The sequence below is a fragment of the Cupressus sempervirens genome, chromosome 9 (assembly GCF_028749045.1).
Source record: "Cupressus sempervirens isolate cs-2001-9-10 chromosome 9, ASM2874904v1, whole genome shotgun sequence".
Lineage (NCBI taxonomy): Eukaryota > Viridiplantae > Streptophyta > Pinopsida > Cupressales > Cupressaceae > Cupressus > Cupressus sempervirens.
In genome coordinates this window covers 277,629,587-277,650,836 of record NC_143126.1, presented here as the reverse complement: position 1 = coordinate 277,650,836, position 21,250 = coordinate 277,629,587, and positions in this window count along the sequence as shown.

Sequence of the window (21,250 nt, the reverse complement as noted above, 5' to 3'; positions counted from 1 at the left end):
TTGATACTTTCTAGTCACTTGTATAAGATTGAGGTGATATACTATGATTCTTTGATTTGTGATTTCACGAGCTTAGGGTAGGTTATCTTTATGTAATGTTGGGAAGTGGCTTGCAATGGAGGCCAGGGCCCAAAGTGGCTGCCAGGGTAACCCATTGTAAGTTTTTTAATAAGTGAAAATGCTACACTAAATGGGAATAAAATGAACTTGATAAGAGTCTTTATATATTCTTGCCCATGCCTTGATTGCTAGTACAAACTAGGATGGGAGTAGAGAGAATGCTTGTTTGCGACCATTCATCATTAGTATGCCTTATTAGTACGAAAGGATACTAGTGCCACATAGAGTCACTAGGGGGTTGTGGTCAAGTTAGATTGCTAGGGTAACTCAATTGTTGATGCATGTGATGACACTTTCCTACTTATAGAGTAGATTCCCTATGTGTCTTTGTGTTCCTTTGGGTTTCGATGTCAATTTATCTTGGAACCTTTGAGTTAGATTACTTTTAGGGTTTCCTTGACTTAGATATTAATCTTGATTTTGGGATCGATATCCTACTTGGGACTTGAGACTATCTCCTCAATGCAGTGGGAGTGGGCCTTTTTGGGTTATGACATAGTCGGGTGGTAGTTCTTTTTACTTGTACCATTGAGATCTATTCATTGATGTTGTGGTTGGAGTTCCTTGTTTGAATTTCCATTTATTCTATTTTTGTGTGTTATGATGGATGGTTATATATTTATGATGGATGATTTCACTAATTGTATTGTACTTTGTTTCATGGATCCAAAAGGGATGATGTAATCTATTTTCATAAATGTATATTCTTTTAGCCTTTCATACCCTATTACATGTATAGTGGATGATTGTGCATTCTAAATTTTATTGCCAAGTGGCATTCAGAACAAATGTATATTATTAAAGTGGAATGGACTTCTAGTTGTACTTTCATGTGGATGTATTTTTGATAAGAAAAATAGGTTTTAAGGGATCCTGAAACCCATAAGTTTTACAAAAACAAGGCTGATAATAAGCCAAAGAAGCCTAGCCAAAATAGAGGTCCAATAGCTGAAAAAAGACCTGAAGGCCCAGCCCAAAACAAAGGCCCATAGAAAGGCCATAAAATAAACAAACTAAAATAGACTATAGAAAGCCTGTTGAAAAGCCAAAAGACAGGAAGACAAAAAGACAAAAGACAAGAAAACTAGTCTTTAGTTATCTTCTCCATTTCTTGCATAGTCTGAGTTGCCTCGATTATCTTTTGTTTCTCCTTTTCCATTTGATCCTAGACCTTCTCCATGCCTTGATGTGGATGTGTTATTTATTGGACTTAGTATTATTTAAATTTAAATGTGATTCAACATCTTGGGATCCTTAGAGAATATAATCTATTATGTTTTCTTATGTTATTCTTTAAAAAAAAATGTTGGGCAAACTTAGCAAAACTTTAGGCTGATTCTTTTGGATCTCTTGGTGGGGTGTTACACCATGTGATAGACTCTTGTGCCATTGTAGGGATTTTCATTTTAAAATAAAGCTAGAAGTCTAATGACCATATCATCTTCTGTAATACCATGGATATTGCAAACAATTACAACCTTTTGACTATGTTCCAAGGGAGAGATAGAAGTTTCACTAGTAAATTTAGGTATACTTTTGAGTGTAGCTACTTGCATGTCATGTATTTGGGTCAATAAAAGAGGACTTCCACCATTAAAGGTGGTAGAAGCATGAGCTCTAGGCTATGCCATATAAAGAAGTGATCTATTGATATGAGTTGATGGTATTCTAGATTGAGATCTAACCATAGGAGTGAAAATAAATCTTGTAGAGGTATGTGTTTCCTCTATACTCCTAACTGGTGATAAAGACAATTTGGTCTTCCTTTTTCTAGGATTTGAAAATGAAAGCTCTTGATACTAAAATTTACCTTGAGAAGATGCCCTTGTTTAAGCTTTGGGCATGAATCACAACTTTGGTCTAGAACTAGATGTATTTGAAGCTTGGAGTTTCCAAGTACTCGAAGAATGAGCCTCTTGAAGGCTTGAATACTAAAGCCAATACTATCTCTTTAGCATAATCAAAAAAAAATTCTTCTCTTTTTGACACCATTAGGCTTAAAATATTCTTGGTTACGATCCCATTGGGTGTGCCAAAAATTGTTGCCACAAAATTTTGCACCCTTGCAAAAAGTTTTTACCTAAGCACAACCTTGTGAAACATGAAAACAACCTCCAAGCTGTGGGACATGAATTATAAGGTTGAGTCTCTAGAGAAGACTAGCTTCCTTTACTATTAGGATGCATCTAACTATTCCTGGAGAGGAAAAGGGAGACATAATGCATGGAAGAAAAAACTATCTATTTTAACCTAAGGGGTGATGCACCAAAAAAGAGTGTTCAAACCAATCTCCACCTATACATGAACACTTGAACCAACATGACACCAAAAAAATACATATCTAGACTTGTTTTAATCTAACAATAACATGTAGATCAAAAAACCCAAATAAATGACACAAGGAAGAAGATAATTCACTTATATATCATTTATAGGTGAAAGAGATACAGTCATGAAAAATTGTAGATATTCACAATAAACCAATGAGAGGCAAATAAGTCTTGCACAATACATCAATGGATGGAGGAGATAAGGTAGAATTCCATATAGGTTCATAGGCAAAGGGAATTTATAGAGAAATATCAGAGAAAATAGAGAAGAGTTGACCCTAATTTTTTTTAATAGAAACTACCTTTATAGATCAAGCATAACTGAGATATTTTCTACCCTAAATCAAACTCAACCACTACCATTTAAGATTGTAGAGAACAAACATTCAGTTATGGAGAAAATTTGATCTTGGCATAGATTCAAATACAATAAAATTTAATCTTTTACCAAAACAAAGCCTTGAGAAGATGAAACGATGCCATTTAAGTCACTCTAATCAAGTAGATAGATAAAAAAGAGGTAGTGGAGTTATTTTCCTTGGTTCACTGGGTATGACATTCATTGGAAAGTGGTTAGAAATGATCATGAAGATCAGATCATGCAAGAAAACATTATTTTCCCATGTTTTTGGCTCATAAATTAGTAGCATCAGTAGGTCAACCTAGTCAAGCAACCAGAATAAGTCACTTGGGCCAATTATGCTATTTAATTTTTCCACCTTGCAAAGTCTCCATGAATTTGACCACCATATCACCTTAACTAACTGCACCTCCTTTAGACTTTAACCACAATGGCTTATAATAGTCAGCTTTAACTATGACAACCTTACTGGGTCCATTGGGACACATGATAAGTTCTTGCTATGTTACATGGAATAACTACCTTGCAACTCTACGTAGTGACAAGGTGATAACTGTGGATGATCCTTGATCTATTTACATCAAATGGTAGGAAGTGGAAACTAAGAACATGTAGCCCATCAAACTGACCATGTCAGAGACTTGGCCAATGAAGTGCCTTCCATATGCCAACGTGCCCTAATAGCTCATCCACCCTACTTATGGTGGCCTACTAAAGAAGCTATATCCACATGGCACACATTGCTCAAGCATAAAATTAAAACCAAGAAAATTTTACTTTACAATCTCACAGAATTTGGCAAGTTTGTAATATCTTGTGTCTACATTTTTTGGCCTTACAATCCTATGATTCCCTGGTCTTACAGCTCCTTGATCTTACAATTTTGGCATAGCATCTTTAAACCTTCTATTTCACTTTATAATCTCTTGACCACATCATAGTAGTGTAAACCTTGTGTTTCAAATCTCCAATCTTATGACTTTGGCAATCCTACAATATTGGCATAGCATCATAAACCTTATGATTTACATCTTTGACTCTATGCCATATCATAATATTGGAGGACCTTACCTTTCACTTATGATATTACAATTTCCTAATATTACATTGCACCCCGTTGTCATTGTTGGCAATATGACCAATCAATCAAATAAGGTGAGATATGTGGTTGTCATTTATGGAAACATTTGTTTTACAGTTTAGTCATGTTTTTTTGTGAAAGAAAATTGTCTAAGTATTAGACAATATTACAACAGAATGACAAGATTTGTTAATAGTAGAATATTCTCTTGGAATATTCTCTTGTGTAGTTAACTAGAGATTCATGACATCATCTTGATGATACATACTAGTGCCCATGTCTATATGATCAACCAAGTTCAAGTTATGGAAGAGATACTGATGCAAATACCTCATTGTGCAAAACAAAGCATGTTAAGAAATTGACTTGTATGACTTGCATAATATTTTTGACTATTAAATCTTGTTGAGCTGACTCTATGGATGATATGTGAGCCAACTAAGGAAAAAATTATTAATGTTTTTGGTATATATTAAGAACTTCAATTGCAAAGTTAGTATACAAAATATATGGTGAAAAATTCTATGTGAAGTAATGTTATGTGATGCAAGATATGCTATAGTTTGATATATAAATAATGACCCCTTGTATGAAGAACCAACAATTAGAATAATTATGAAGTCCAACAAGTAATTCAGCTATGTGCAATTATTGATAATCAGAAGATTTGTGAAGATCAACAAGTGATCTAGTTTTGTATGTATACTATTCTCTTAAAGAACTTAGTTATACAGTTGCATGTTAGGGTAGTGAGCTCTTCTTGCACAAATTTTTATATGATCTACCAACTCCTAATAGGGTTTGAGAAATTCTTGACAAGGTTGAGGCTTCTAACATGGCCTAGTCTCCTAACATGGACTTGAGACACTATACATTGCTCATAGACTCCTAATAGGGTCAATATCCTTAACTAGATTCTTTATATAGTGAATCATCTTGTGGGTTTCATCCCCACTAGGGTTTTCCCTTTGCCATGGTTTCCCTGGTTAAGAAAATATGGTGTTATGAGCACTCTCTATGCATGGTTGCTTTTTTTTTTTTTAGCACTATTGGTTCTCTTTCTTATGCTTGTAGAAAAGTAATTAATAATATTCAGTTGTGGGTAAAAAGATTAAAAATACTAATTCACCACCCCTCTTAGTATTATCTATTTCTAACAATTGGTATTAGAGCCTACTTATTCAAAAGGGGCTTAAAAAATTGAATAAGATTCCTATGGATATGGAACAATTGAAGAAGAATCTTGAAGAAGCTCTTGAAAAAATTGATCTCCTTATTGATGCCTAAAAGATAGATATAAAGATGTAAAATCTTACATTGGTGAACTTAAGGACAAGATAGATGACCTAAAGTAGAAAGGACCTAGTGAGGAAACTAGTGATGACAATATTTAACATCTAAAGAAGGAAAATGAGATCTTGAAACTTGAGTTAAAAATAGTTGAACTCAAGCTAAGTATCAAGAAAAATGGAGGAAAGAATGACTCAGAAATAAAAGCTAAAAATGCAGATCTACGATCCTAGTTAAGCAAGTTAACATCTGAGTTGGAATCTATCAAGTTAGAACATACAAAATTAGAAAAATACAACACTATTGTAAAAGGTGAGTTGGTGAAAACCAAACAACAACTTGAGAAATTATATACCAGTAGTAAAAAGATTGAAGAACAAATATCTGTACAAAGGCCTAGTTATGACAAAACTAGACTTGGATTTTTCCTTGGACAATCCACCAAGAAATCTATTGAGAGAAAAGGACTTGATACTCCTGAAGTCAAGAATGCTCTAAGAAAAATAGATGATACATCTAAAGACAAAGAGGATTTTACTCACTCTGAGAAATCTAAAGAATCTAATCAAGATAAGTGTAACAAAAGAAAGGAATCTCATGCCTAGTGTGATGAACTCGAACATACTGGAGATGATTGAAAATGTAAGTATTTCAAACCTATTTCAAATTTTTATTGTCATAATTGTCATGGATATGGACATTATGTAGTAGATTTTAAGATACCTAAATTTGATAGTAATAATGCAAATAGTAGAATCTTTAGTAACACTAACCATGCATGAAATAAAAGATCTAATAGCAATGAAAGTGGAGAAAGAAGAAAAAATATTTTTTGTAGATGAAATAATCTTGGATAGATTGTAAGGAATTGTAGAGCACCTAATGATAAGTAGAATGAAAAAAGAAGAAATTTACCTATATGAAAATTATGTAATAACTTTGGACACACAAAAAAGTTCTATAGAATGGATAGAAGAGACCTAAAAAGGAATCAAAATTATAGAAGGAACAATAGAAGAAATAATGATACTCTGAAGGAAGAAATAAAGGAGTAGACAAAAGAATTCAAGGAAACATTTGTAAAGGAAAAGGAACCTAAAATGTCTCATACAACTCTAGAAGATGTACCTAACAAGACAATAAAGTCACTTATTGTCTATGACTCATCTAACTAGAATTAAACATTCTTAGTAAAACAATGTGTCAATTATTAATAACTGATGTTAGTGAGAATATCATAGGTTGCACAATTAAAAACATGTACTAGACATTGAGAGAAGTCTATAGTAAAGTGTGCATTGCTTAATATGATCAGGATAAGTATATATAAGAAGAATAAGCTCTTTTTTATACAGAGATAATGTTTAGAACTAGTGGTAGATAAGCATTTAATGCAAAGTATAGATTGCAAAAGATTTAAAGGATGCAAATTGATTTGCAAGCATCATTAGCTTGTGTAAAGTCTTAAGTGTGAGATCAAAGAAATATTTGGAGTGCTAAAGAAGTTTGCAGATATGCAAATTGGCTGAAATCATAAAATGTGAAATTGAGGTATTTTCTGAATTGTTGAGTACATTTTTAAGAAATGAAAATACAAGAAGTGTTCAATGTAAGTGATAATCCTAGATATAATTTCAAGAAACACCCATTTGTCTCTCTACTTGATGACCCTATTGGAACTTTTTCCCAAGTTCCAAAAAATGTTCTTCATGTCGAGGATATAAGAGGTTATATTCACTAAAAAATTGAAAGCTTAGGAGATATGGAGATTCATAAGGAATTGGAGAAAATGTGCAAAAATGATTTGTCACTAAAGCTAGAACATGGATACCTAGAACAACTTAACCTAGTTAAGCATATGTTCTACATAGACTTTGATAATCATGAATGGACAAGAATAATTCTAAGTAGAGTTCATGACAACTTTTTATGGTTGGGAGAGTCTATAATATGTATTGATAATAGCCTAATTCACAAGGTCACAAGTTTAAGTAATGAAAGATGCAATCCAACAAACATAGAGAATGTCTGCAAGTTAGTTGAAACAAATCTCAACACATGTTTTGATGGTAGAAACATGAAAGTTAACACCATTCAAGATGATGGAGTAAGACTTATTAGTAAAATTTTTGGATACAAGTTCAACCATGGATCTATGATAGACTCATGCCATGTAGGATTTCTTCATGCAGCTTACATGGAAGTAAAGGGTGAAGATGTTAATCTATGTGACATTATTAGAACATAGTTGTTGGATAACATATCAAGAATAAATAACTCTAGGAGTGCAGTCTTTAGGTTTGAATCCTTGCTGACACATATATTCTTCTATGCAACAAAGAAGTTCTTGGTATCACAAATTGAGATGGAAGTGAGTGTGTAATGCAGATTATCACTTGTGCATATAGAACCAAACCAGAAATAGTTAGAGACAATGATATTGATAGAATGATGAAGTCTTTCCAAGCTAAAATAAAGAAAAGCTATTGGATACCTCTTGAACTAGTAGAAGGATATAAGGATGAACTATGCTTCATGGTAGAAATAGATTTCACATGTATGGGGGCAGTAGTTCCTCAAGTTAAGTTCATTTAACCTATGTTTTATGAAATGAGTGAGGAATTTATTGAAGGATATGAATAGATAATCCTATAGCCTAAAGTTGATTCTAAATGTCCTAGATGGGGGACATATACTGAGAAGATGAGAGAAGTTAAAACAAGTCAGATAATCAAGGACTCTAAGAAGAAGGTAGAAAAAGTGATTGATTAAATCTTGAAGGAATTAGGAATGACAATAAAATAATTTGAAGAGGTGAAAGGGATAGCCATGGAAATGAAAGCCAGTGGTCAATTTGACCTATTGACCCCCACAACTATTGTAGTGGCCAGACTTGTTGAAGAGGTCACAGTTGCCCAAACAATTGCACAAGCACCTACAATGCCTTATGTAGTAGTTGTGTGACAACAACCTTAGAGGCACCCAAAGAAGATAGAAGAAGGAGAAGTACCAAGGAAATCTACAAGGCTTGAAAAGACCCAACCCCCTCCTATGAATAGATTCAAACAAACTACAAGTGGTCCAAGCAAGAGGAGAAGAACCCTACAAATTAGTTCCTTTGAATTTGAAGAAGAAACTAGTGATAGACCAATAGAACTAGTAGATTAGAAAGAAAATACTTCAATAGGAAGGAAAGCATGGAAACCTAAGGTAGAGAATCTTAACATGCAAATAATTAATGACAACAATTTTGTGCAATTAAATAAGTACTATGACTTGTATAATAATATAGATAGGAGATAGCTAGAGAATGTTGTAGTTAGGAATATGATCCTAAAAGATAAACCATTTGATTGTATAAGAGGTTAGATACCTCAAGATTTGTACAATAGACTATTAAATAGAAAAAGTAGAGTAATTGAGGAAGATAAGTAGATAAGAATTAATGTGGTGAAAAATCTATGTATTATAAATAATGAGGAAGAGATAACTAAAATTTTGAAGGGAATAGCACCTTTATTAAGAAATAAAAAGAGATCCATTCTACTCATGGGAGGAAATTATGAAGAAGTAAATGTAGAATCTCAAAAGGAAAAAGTCCCATACATCTAAACTATGACAAAGGAGAGTGCACAACCAAATAAGGAAAGCCCTATGCCTACGGAGTCTAAGGAATGTGCATAGATAGAGGAAACAAGTCCTACTATAGTCTATCCACCTCACAGTTTTGAGCAACCATCTAAAACACTTGTTCTAAGTGATTCACCATATATTATCATTGGAAGTGAATCTATGCAAGTGGATGACACCAATGTGATAGTGGATAAAATTGAGGACCCTTTTAAAGATTTTGGTTTTAACTTTGTTGGCAATATTGTTGATTACAACAACTCATCTAATGAAGAAATAGGTCATGAGCCTATGGAAGAAGATGCACCTTCTGAAAAAATTGAATCTAGAATTGAAGTAGCTACTTTAAGTGTGTCCTTAGCAAATGAAAGAATAACACCTTCTACACCACCTTCACAAGCAATGATGGTCATGACAACAACAACATAGTCAGATCAACAAGATGAGGCTCAAAACCTCATATCTTCTTTAAGTAAATTTCTTGAAAAGAAGAAATCTATCAAGTCTATTTAGAAGACTCTAAATTCTATTTTGAATAGATTGGAAAATACAATAGGACACACCTATAGATATTCAAAAAAGAGTGGAAATTTTGTGCAAAACTTGTGATAATGAGTTTACAACTCTTACCAGTGTGGCTAAAATTCAAGCACAAAATGAACATGATGGTAAACTTCTTAATACCATGTGTTCAAAAATAATGAATGATATAGAAACTTTGAATGTATGCATTAAAGAATTGAGACATAGTATGGAAGAGGGGAAATAGATATATGCTAAGTGTAACTTGGCATACCTTCACCATCAAAGTTTTTATGATCAAATCAAAGGGAAGATAACTGAGCTTTAGATGCTCACTAATAACTTTCTAAAATAGAATCAAAAGTTAGAAACCATTGAGCCTATGATGTAAGAACTTCATGATAGCATTAGGGATACTGAAGAAAAAAAGGAGAAAGATCTAAAAAGATTCACTCTTTTGAGAGATCACTTATTCCCACATATTACATTGCTAGAAAATCAGTTGGAGGATTGCTTAGCAACCAAGTCCTCTTATGAAAATTTTATGGCTATAGATTTGAATGTAGCTAAGTTAGCTACATATTCTTTGTGTACATTAGTAAGTGTGTCTGACACACTAAAAGATAGTTGGAAGAAACATCTTGCATAGTTAAAGATTAACTTCAATGATTGTTTTCTCAAGTTTTGATGCATCTACCAAATTTTGCTAGATTTTTCCTTTTATTGGCACCTTTTTCATTGATGTCAAAGGGGGAGAATAAGGAAAATTATAATTGTAAATTATATAGCTATATTATGAAGTATAGTAGTAAATTTTTCTTTAAGAAAACTTTGTGATTGGAGTTATAAGGGATTTAATCCTTTCAAACCATGAATACAATGTTTTACTATGTTATGGTTATTTACTTTGATTGGTATGACTACATGTTTGGGACTTAGCTAATTTTCCCAAAATGTTGCCATTAATGCCAAAGTGGGAAATTGTTGGCAATATGAAGAATCAATCAAATAAGGTGAGATATGTGGTTGTCATTTATGACAACATTTATTTTACAGTTTAGTCATGTTTATTTGTGAAGAAAAATTATCTAAGTACTAGATAGTGTTACAACAAAATGAGAAGATTTGTTAATAATGAAACATTCCCTTGGAATATTCTCTTATGCAATTAACCATAGATGCATGATGTCATCTTGATGATACATACTAGTGCACATGTACGTATGATGAACTAAGTTCAAGTTAAAGAGGAAATACTGATGCAAATACCTCATAGTGTAGAATAGAGCATGTTAGCAAATTGACTTGTACAACTTGCAGAATAGTTTTGACTTTTAAATCTTGTCAAGCCAACTCTAAGGATGATATGTGAGATGACTAAGGAAGAAATTATTAATGTGTTTGGTATATGTAAAGAACTTCAATTGCGAAGTTAGTATGTCTATATGATGAAAAATGCTATGCAAAGTAATGTTATGTGATGCAAGATATGATGCAATTATATATATGTGAAATTACCCCTTTTATGAAGAAGTAACAATCAAAATAATTACAAAGTACAACAAGTAATTTAGCTATGTGCAGTTACTGAAAATTAGTACATTTGCTAAGATCAACAAGTGATCTAGTTTTGTATGTATATCTATTCTCTTGAAGAAATCAATTATATAGTTGCATGTTAGGGCAGTGGACTCTTCTTGCACACATTTGCATATGATCTACTAACTTGTAAAATTTTCATAGACTCCTAACAAGGTCAATATCCTTAACCAGATTCTTTATATAGTGAATCATCTTGTGGGTTCCATCTCCACCGAGGTTTTCCCTTGGCTAGGGTTTCCCTAGTTAACAAAATATGGTGTTATGAGCACTTTCTATGTATGGTTGTTTATTTTGTTTAGCACTATTGGTTCTCTTTCTTATGCTTGTGGAAAAGTAATTAATAATATTTAGTTGTGGGTGAAAAGATTGAAAATACTAATTCACCCCCCTCTTAGTATTATTTATTTCTAATAGTCGTGGCATCTTATCTTTACAATTCAGGCTCCCTGATCTTACGACCACTATAACATTGGAACAATCCATGCTTTCTTCACATGATCTTACAAAATTTTGTAGCATCGTAGGCCTTTGAATTTTAGGTCCTGACCTTATGACATTATATTCCATGGTATTGAATATTAAAAAGCATGGGAAGTGGCCATTTATCTTTTAAATTAAAATGTGGTGATTGGTGGGAAGGAAAATTTGGCCAACAATGACCTTGCATGACTTGTTAGTAAGACTAGGATGAAGAAGGGTGAATTGGATAATGATTTAACTAGACAATGAATCTAAATTCATCATAACTACATGAATGAATGGGATTAGGGTGTGTTCATATGGGAGAGCACACCCTAGTTTGATATTGCAAGAGGATTTATGTACCAAATGATATAGTAGCATAGATGATAAGATTCCTTTGCATGGACTAGACTCTCAACATAGAGACTTTAGGATAATAGATATAGTTTTCATATTCATCATGGAACAAATGAAATATATGCACTAGAGAGGTCTAGGCACATCCAAATTATTTTTGGGGAGCTTGGTGAAAGGTGTGCTAACCTATTGTCCCCAGTGAGCAATGTAGAACCACAACTCAAAAACTAACATAGATGTACTAAATAATCATGAAAATAGATCATATTGAAAAATGAACCATGTAATTAGGTTAAGCTATTCAAATGATACCAAGATATTGAAGATCAAGGAAAACTTGGGGAGACTATTGCTGACACACAAAGATAAAATCAACAAAAAGACCTTATGATCAAGTAGTCATTCAATCCATAGTTCTTTCCATGAACTATTTTTTGATAATGAAATTTGTTAAGCCTATGTAGGAAGGATGCATCCTATAAGGAAAAAAAATTATTGTTTAATTGAATTGCATTGAAATGTTTTTGATTGTCAGCTAGTAATTGTATGAAAGGAACAAGGTTGTTGAACCATTTAGTCTTAGTGTGAATTTGTGTAAGTTTGTTTGCAATCACTATTTTCATAAGCTTAGTTTGATGGGGTGAAGCTTAGTGTCATGAGATTAGATGATGAATAGAAGAATTTGGATAAGATATGATAAGATGATTGATGAATTGAATTGGAATGGAAGAGGAATGTTTGAGAGAAAGTGATAAATATTCTCTAGAGGAAAGGCTACTTAATGGAAGACTAGAAATTTGATCAAGATATATGCAAATAGATGGAAAAATGAAGGAATTGATCATGGAAATTGATTTTTATTAAATGATTAGAAGGGAATATGATTAGATGAGAGGAGAAATGAATTGATTGAATTGATGAAAAGGACTAGATTGGGACTATTAACAAGGGAGATCTAAGGAATGGTAAATGGATGCGAAGGGTGAGAATATTTGAATGGTAGAATAATATTGGGGACCAAAGGATATAGTATGGGAAAATGGGGAGACAAGGACCATGTTTCAAAGGAGTTAAAATGGCCATACCAAGGATAGGAAAAAAAATGGAGGGAAAGATGGTGGGAAAATATGCATGGAAATAGAAATATGGCATGTATAGGATACATGGACAAAATGAAGTCTTCTGAATCATTTCCAAAGCATACATGGATATTATTATTTTTTGTTGGTATTTTTGGTTCCTATAGTTTTGATCTCAAGAAAAATTATGAAAGTGGAAGAGATATGAATACAAGACATAAGAAGGATGGTATGAATATGAAATAGAGGAAATCCATGGGATAATCAAGATCAAGGACATATGAAAGGAAGATGGGATTATGTAGGATTATGGATAGAGCATGGAGGAAATTAATATAAAAAGGATGAGGGATGCAAGATATGAGCATTATGTCAAAATAAAATATGTGAAAGGAAGGTGGGATTATTAAGGATAATGTATGGATGATAAGAAAGGGATAAGGAAAGTGCATATGGATGGATGAAAGAAAAATGATAGTCAAGGTCAAAGATGGAAAAGGATGATGGGTGATAGATGGAAATATGGAAGATATGTAAGGTAACATAGTATGAATGGAGATCTTCCCTAGTGTGGAGTGTAAGTGGATAAGGACAAGTGAATTGATGGATAAGTGAAATTAGAAGACACTCGATACAAAGGGATGACTCAAGTATTTAGATACATGGATGATATCCCTTGATATTTCTCTTTCTTCTTTTCAAAGAATTTTTACTATTTTCTCCTAGATGTTGGTAGGAAAGGAAAAAGAAAGATGAAATGGAGGACAATGATATATGAAAAATTTTGGATTAAGGGGGTGGAGTGATTTGGAGGAAGACATGGTTGATGGATTCTAGGTTGGAAGAATTCTAAATGAGTGGATGAAGGAACTGGAAAGATCATCATTGACACAAACCTTGAAGGGTGATGGAAGGAAGGACATTTCAGAGGATATGTAGGAAAAAGTTTTAATTTTGGGATATAAGGACCTAAAACAGATGAAGGAGATGATGGATTCACAATGGTGGATTTGACAATAAAAGGACCCAAAATAGATTTGAAAAATGGAAGCTTGGATGATTTATGAATGACGAAAGCCTTTTGATTAGTGAAATTGGGTGAAATTTTAAATTTTTCTTTGATATTCATGGCTTCATTAAGTAACTTTGGAATCCACATAATTTTTGAATTTTGAATTTTTAGCCTTTGTGTAGAATTTTTTATGTGTAGCTCATCCCATCACTTCTCTTTAGTGAAAAGGGTAGAAGAATATTTGGTTAGACTAGTGTGATGCAATATTTATTAATCTTAAGGAGTATTTGACTAGTGCACTAATCCTTCTAGTGCCTAATCCTGTAGGCAATTTCATGGTGTGCACTGATGCTTTGTTGGAAGGTGTGGGTGAGGTGCTAATGTAGGATGGTCATGTGATTGCATACGAGTCTAGAAAAATCAAGGACCATGAATTTAATCACCCACTCAAAATTTTGAACTTGTGGCCATAGTGCATGTCCTTGTTCATTGGAGGCATTTCATTTTTGGAAATAGGTTTGAGTTGAATAGCGATTATAGGAGCTTACAATATATTTTTACTCAGCTAAACCTGATTGTAGGACAATGTCACTCAATGGACTTCCTATGTGAATATGAATTTTTTGTGCACTACATCAAAGGGAAAGAAAATGGCATCATGGATGCCTTGAGTAGGAGATGACATAAGAAATTATTTTTTTAATTGGGAGTGGATTTGTGAGCTTGTATCTTGGAGGCCTTTCCTAATGACACATGGTATTAGGAAGTGAGGGTGGATATTGAGTCTAGATGTACCCTTGAGGGGAGGTTTTTTAGGTTATTTACTCAAGTTTGATGGACTACTATGACACCTAGTGTATATTTATGTACTAGTGTTAAGTGATCTTTGTACCCTAGTTTTTTTAGAAGTACATTGTACACCATATTTTTCACATCCCAACATCAAGAAGATGCATACCAATCTTAAATAGTTGTACTTTTGGGTAGGGATGAGGTGTGATGTTGCTGATTTTGTTTCTAGATGTCTCGAGTGCCAAAGAGTGAAGGCAGAGTATTAGCATTCGGTGAACTTTTTGCAGCCACACACAATTCTAGAGTGGAAATGGAATACAATATATATTTATTTCATCACTGGGTTACCTATGTCATCACACCAACAATATTGTATTATGGTTAAAATGGACAAGATGTCCAAGGTAGCATATTTTTCACCCATGAGGACATCCTACATAGTTTCTTCCATAGTACATGCTTTCCTAGAAGATATTATTCAATTGCATGTGATCCCTTATTGGATTATTTTAGATAGAGATTTAGTGTTTTCTGCAGCACTAAAAACATCCCTCTAGCATTCTTTGGATGCACAACTCAATTTTAGTTTGTCTTATCACCCAAAGATTGATGCTCATATAGAGAGAGTGAACCAAGTTGTGGAAGACATGCTTCACATGCATATGATGGATAAATAGGTGAAGTGGGAGAATTATTTATACCTTGTTGAGTTTTCTTATAACAATAGGTATCATAGTTCTCTTGGCATGTCAATTTCCTTGTACAATAGACCATGCCATACCCACTTGAGTTGGGATCATTTGGAGGATTGAGTATTTATAGGTCTAGAGATGCTTTAGGATATGGAGCAATAGGTTGTTCATATTAGAGAGTATTTGATTACTATTCAAGATAGGAAGAGAAGTATGAAAGTGGCCATAGGTTGTATTGTCACTTTTCTACTGGTGAAAGGGTTTTTTTGAGAGTGTGCCCGAGGAAGAGCCCCATTTGTTATAGGAAAGGTTAAGTTGGTGCCACATTTTTTAGACCATTTGAGATCCTCAAGAGGATCAGTAATGTTTCTTATCAACTAGTGTTGCCATGTAGCCCATCACAGTTCCATGATGCTTTTCATATTTCTATTTCAAGATAGTATATTCCTGATGTGATTCATGTTCTTTATTGGGATTCTTTATAGGTGGAGGATGGGAAAATTTATTTTTAGCCCATTCATATCCTTGAGCATCAGAGACTGACTTTGAGAGACTAGGACATAAAGTAGATAAGGGTCCAATAGGACTCAAGTGATGAGACTTCTACTACTTGGGAAGATGCTACATTATTGACATATTTGTACACCTATCTTTTTGTAGGCTTCTAGGAGTAAGCTTATGCCTAGTGAGGGAGGATTTAATACCTCTTGTGTTCATAGTTTGTAAATTTTTTATATTTTGATCCAAGAGATGCTTGTTACTCATGTTATGTTTTCATTTGAAATGACTTAATGGTTAGATGTTATACTTTGATTTCTAGTATTATAGATGTTATATTACTATGTTGTTCAATTGATCATATTTTCATGATATAACAATATATTTTAAGATGATATCTGGTTATCCAATATCTAGACATATATTTGATTATGTTATATGTTGGATTTAATGCTATGGTAATTTACTTCATTATTATAGATTACAGTAAAAATAGATTTTGAAGGGACCTCATAACCCTAAAACATCACCAGAAAAGATAAAGCAATAAAGTCCACCAAGTTTTACAAGGACCTAAAACCTACTAAAGAAATAGAATCTAAATCAAGTTTTACAGGGACCTCAAACCATTAAATAAGTCAAAAAAATGTACCTAGGTTTTACAAGGACCTAGAACCTAGTATAACAACCAGATAAAAACTAGTAACTAGGACCAAAAAAAAAACCAGTTACCATAACTAGTAACTAAGACCTAAAGTGAGACAAAACCAAAAAATAAAACCCATTAAAGGCTGCTATTACAACTCTTTAATCATTTTGGTGACCTCCTTTCCAACCTCTACAATGTCCTATATGGAATTAGTGGCCAAAGAGACAACAGTCTCCAGAGCCTTCTTCCTCATACTCTGCCTGGTCCACTCGCTTGGACCTCCTAGAGATATAATTTCCTCATTTGTTCATTTTCCAAGACCAACAGTAGCTACATAGATACTCGAAGTCACCTATTCAATTTTAGTCCCACTTTCCTTAACAAGCATTTGTAGGTTTTGTTCATAATCTTTCTGTTGGAATTATGATATATTTGTCATTAGTTACAACACTTATTCAATTATGAATGCTTACCGAGCTCATCACTCAGTCTACAAGTTTATACTGAGCATTCCTTTCGAAACCAAGCATATGGGCAGTTCAACAGTGTTTTCCAAGTTCATAGTGGTTACCGAGCAGAACAATGTTCTCCAAGCAGTTGGTGGTCACTGAGCTTCTCAGTGTTTACCGAGTGATCAAGGTAAACGAAGGACTTAGTGTTTACTGAGTGATCAAGGTAAATGAAGAAACTTAGTGTTTACCGAGTGATCAAGGTAAACAAAGAACTTAGTGTTTATCAAGTAAACAAGGTAAATGAAGGAATTAGTGTTTATCAAGTGAAGAAGGTTATCAATGGATTCAGTTTTTACCGAGTGACACAATATTCACCGAGTCACCAATGGTTACCGAGTTCCAAGCTACTTAGAATGATTAGTATGGACCATGCCTCTACTCTTACCAAGTGCATGATGATACAATGTATTGTAGTGGATGTCGAGTATCAAAAGGTTATCGAGTTAGTTTGAGGAACCCGAGTTTTCTACCATCTGGCCGACTCAATAATGTTTTTTCACTTGTGTTTGGCCAACCTTGTTAAGTAAATATTGGAATGGTATATATGTGATGTATTATATCATTTGTACACATATATAGGAAATTGGATGGGATTTTGTATTGCAATATTTTGAGAAGAGGGAAAGTGAATCAGCAGTAGAATAGAGGAATATAGCAAGGTCAACATAGATGCAGAAAAGTTATATCTATCACATCAGGTGATCAAAGCATAAAGGATCTTATCAACAATTAGTTGTAACTAGATCCACTGCTTCATTCTAACAGATGAATCAGTTTGTAAATCCTTTAACAGGGTAGACTTAACAGTCTTTTGTAAATCTCCTAACAGAGTGCATACTTCATTGTATGTTTGTAAATCCTCTAACAAGGTGGATCTAGAAATCCTACTTGCTCCTAATAGGGTTGATCATCAGAAGTGATCATTGTAAGCCTTAACAGGCCAAATTTATACTTTGGATCATCAGAAGTGATCATTGTAAGCCTTAACAGGCCAACTTTATATTGTAGTATTGAAGTTTTGTGGGCATCATCCCCACCCTAGTTTTACTTTCTAATTGGAAGGTTTCTGGGTCACCAAATCAGTGTGCTCATGTGTTATAAATGTTTATCTTTTCATGCATATAGTAGATTAGATGGATGAATGGTGAATATGTTGTTATGTAGAATTAATTTAAAGTTTTAGAGTTACTGATTCACCCCTCCCCTCTTAGTAACCTTGTTTTTGATTTGGAAAATAGGTTTTACAGGATCTTGAAACCCAAAGTTTTACAGAAATAAACAACTTAAAGCATAAAAGTTACAAAAAACAAAAATAGCCTCAAAAGGCCAAAAACATAAGGGCCTAAAGCCAGGGAAAAAAAGGCCAAGAACAGAGCCTGGCGGGTAGACTAGTGTCCCTTCTTCTCCATTGCCTACATGATTTCTGTTGCGTCGCTTTCCTTCTGGATGGCTTCCTCCTCCTGAGTCGTGGGGGGGAAATGCATCTGGTCCCCCTGGATTTCTTGGATTCTAGTCTCTTTCTAAGGATCCTCCTAGCTAGTTTCATTCTCTGTACTTTGCTCCATGTCCCCCACAAGACAGACATTGGTCAGATAGTCCCCTAGATTAACAATGTTTTCATTCAAGGTATGGAGGGTATCCACAATCTATTTAGTCACAACCTGGTGGATGAAATCTAGCCTTTGGACTTTCTACTCGAGCCTGGTAATTCTGTCCTACTGATTGCCATAGGGGTCCCTGCTTCTATCTTTTTCCTGGCTGCCCACCTGGTCTTTACTGCCTCTGGCCTCATGATCCTTGACTTCCCCCTGTTATTGGTCTGGTTGAACCTATCCTTCAAAGTCTCAATTTCCTAAAAAAGCCACTTAATGGAGAATAAATTGTCAATCATGTTGTTCTTTGCATTGTTGAGGAAGTTGAAACCCATTTCATGGGCATTGTCAGAGAGAACCAGAAGAGTCGGGTCAAGGAGCTCATCATAGTGGGTGATACTATCGAGATCCCCCAACACCTTGATTTTAGTAGGTTCTCTAACAATGCTCATACTAACACTATCCATATTGAAATTTTGCCAAGCTCTTCTCTTATTTTTCCTGATGGCCTCCCCTCCCTTTTCAACCATAATTTCTATCATTTCTTCTGGGGGCAAAATGGGGATCTCCAGGGGGGAGGTGGGCACAGTGGGGCTGGGGGGAAAATCAGCGTTATCGCTGAGATGATCATGGGTTGGGGTTTGGTCCAATTTTATTTTCTTGGGGTTATCCTGGGTTACCAAGTGGGTCACCTCCTTCTTGTCATTATCCTTTTCCTTGTCGTCTTCCAACTCACTTTCCTTCTCTGCCACTAAATCTTCTTCCTCTGACTCTGTATCTGACTCCTCGCTAGACTCCTTAGGATGAGGGGTAGGGGGGTTAGGGGGAGGGTGCCTATGGCTCTTCTTGCTAGGGAAGTGGGGAGAGGGTTTGGCTTTTGGGGTTTCAGACTTGACAGATTTCACAACGTGCACTTCCCCTGATTTTGAGCTAGCAGTGTCCTCCGAGGAGCCACCCAAAGCCCCAATGGGCTTGACTCTTGTTTGGGTTTTCAGAAACTCAAAAATGAGGAGCAGAAGATCTTCATGAAGGGAGGGATTCTTGATAGGACATTTTTTGTAACTCTCTATATTCTTAGTCATAGAAGTAAAAATATAGAAAGGAAAGGAGATTTTCACTTTATGTCTAAAATGATTAAGCATAACAAAATGATGGGTTCTAACTCTATCAAACCTGGGCTCCAAAGTGACATACTCTATGATGATCCTCAGAACAAGCCCCCAAAACTTCTTGATGGACTCTATGTCATAGAAGGTGTCAATCTTTACCAATTTTCTTTTCTTATTGTCATTCTTGACGAAAGCGTTGACAGCATTGGCGGACATCTTCTTATCCCTGAAGAATCTAATGCCTTCCTGGGAGAAGCCTGTCACCTCAGCAATGAGACCCTCTATGATTTGGTGGGAGACACCATCAATTATGACCTTTCTGTTGTGCTAGGTTTCAACCATTATCTTGGTAACCCCTGCGTCGAAACCATGGAGCCTCTCCATGAAGCTGGTTATGCCACCCTTCTGGAGTTTTCTCCAAACCTTCCCTTTTTCTTTCTATCTCTCCATTTCTCCCCATGGCTCTCTTCTAATCCTTTCTCCCACCATTACAATTTTATGCCACTCTAACCCTAAACCCTAAATAGAATTACAGAGCTCAAAGATGGACAAATTGCTAAGGACGAGAGCTTTAATGCACGTGTTTTTGGGTTTAACACTGGCTTTCTTCTACTCGTGTAATCTGTACACGTTATTATGAAACGGTGGGGGTTTCGCATAACTCCTTTTGATTCTCTTTTTAAAACATGATTTAGCATGTGTCATCATCATAAAAATATTTTGAGTTGGTACCCTAAATTTTTTCCTTTCGGATGAGCTCAATAGCCGCCGCTGGAAAATGATTATTGTTTTCCCATGTCATCATCGAATTGAATGTGACCACTGCGTTTGCGAACCAATCAAAAACCATGTTAGCTTCGCGATAGACATGGTTGATGTGGTAATTTTAAAATTTTCTCAAGTCCATTTTTAGGTCCTCAATTATGCTTTCAATGGTCCATGATGGTTTGGTTACTCCTAAAATACAATTAATTATATTTAGGGAGTCACCTTCAAGCCATAGTTGTTCGATCCCTGAGTCCAGGGCTAGCTTGAAAGTGAGTCTGTCCACACTGGCTTCAGCCAAATGGTTGGTTTGGTGACCAATAGGGGAGGAGATAGCAGAAATGCCCCCTCCCAAGCTGTTTCTTATGATTCCACCGCATCCAACGGGACCAGGGTTCCCCTTAGCCGCTCCATCAAAATTGGCTTTATGCTAATTTTTGAGGGGGAAGGACCAAGAAGCCTGCTATCTTCTTTTGATCTTGTCTTCTTTCCTGGTCTTAATTTTCCCTCTATCCTTTATGTTTCCATGTCTAGTTGTGGAATAGTTCTCTTTCATGAGGCTGTCAATTTTCTCTGCTATAATACCCTCAGGAGCTTCTCTGTCTCTAAATATCCTATTGTTGCGCTCCTTCTAGATTCCCCAACAAAAGTGTGGGATAATCTAGGAACTCAAAATTTGGGATTCTAGGCCTTTATGGTTGCTTCTCCACTGAATGAAGAAATTCTGGATACTGGCTGACAGGCACTAGTAAGAGTTCATTTTGGAAGTCAAAAGACTCCACACTCTAGAGGAAA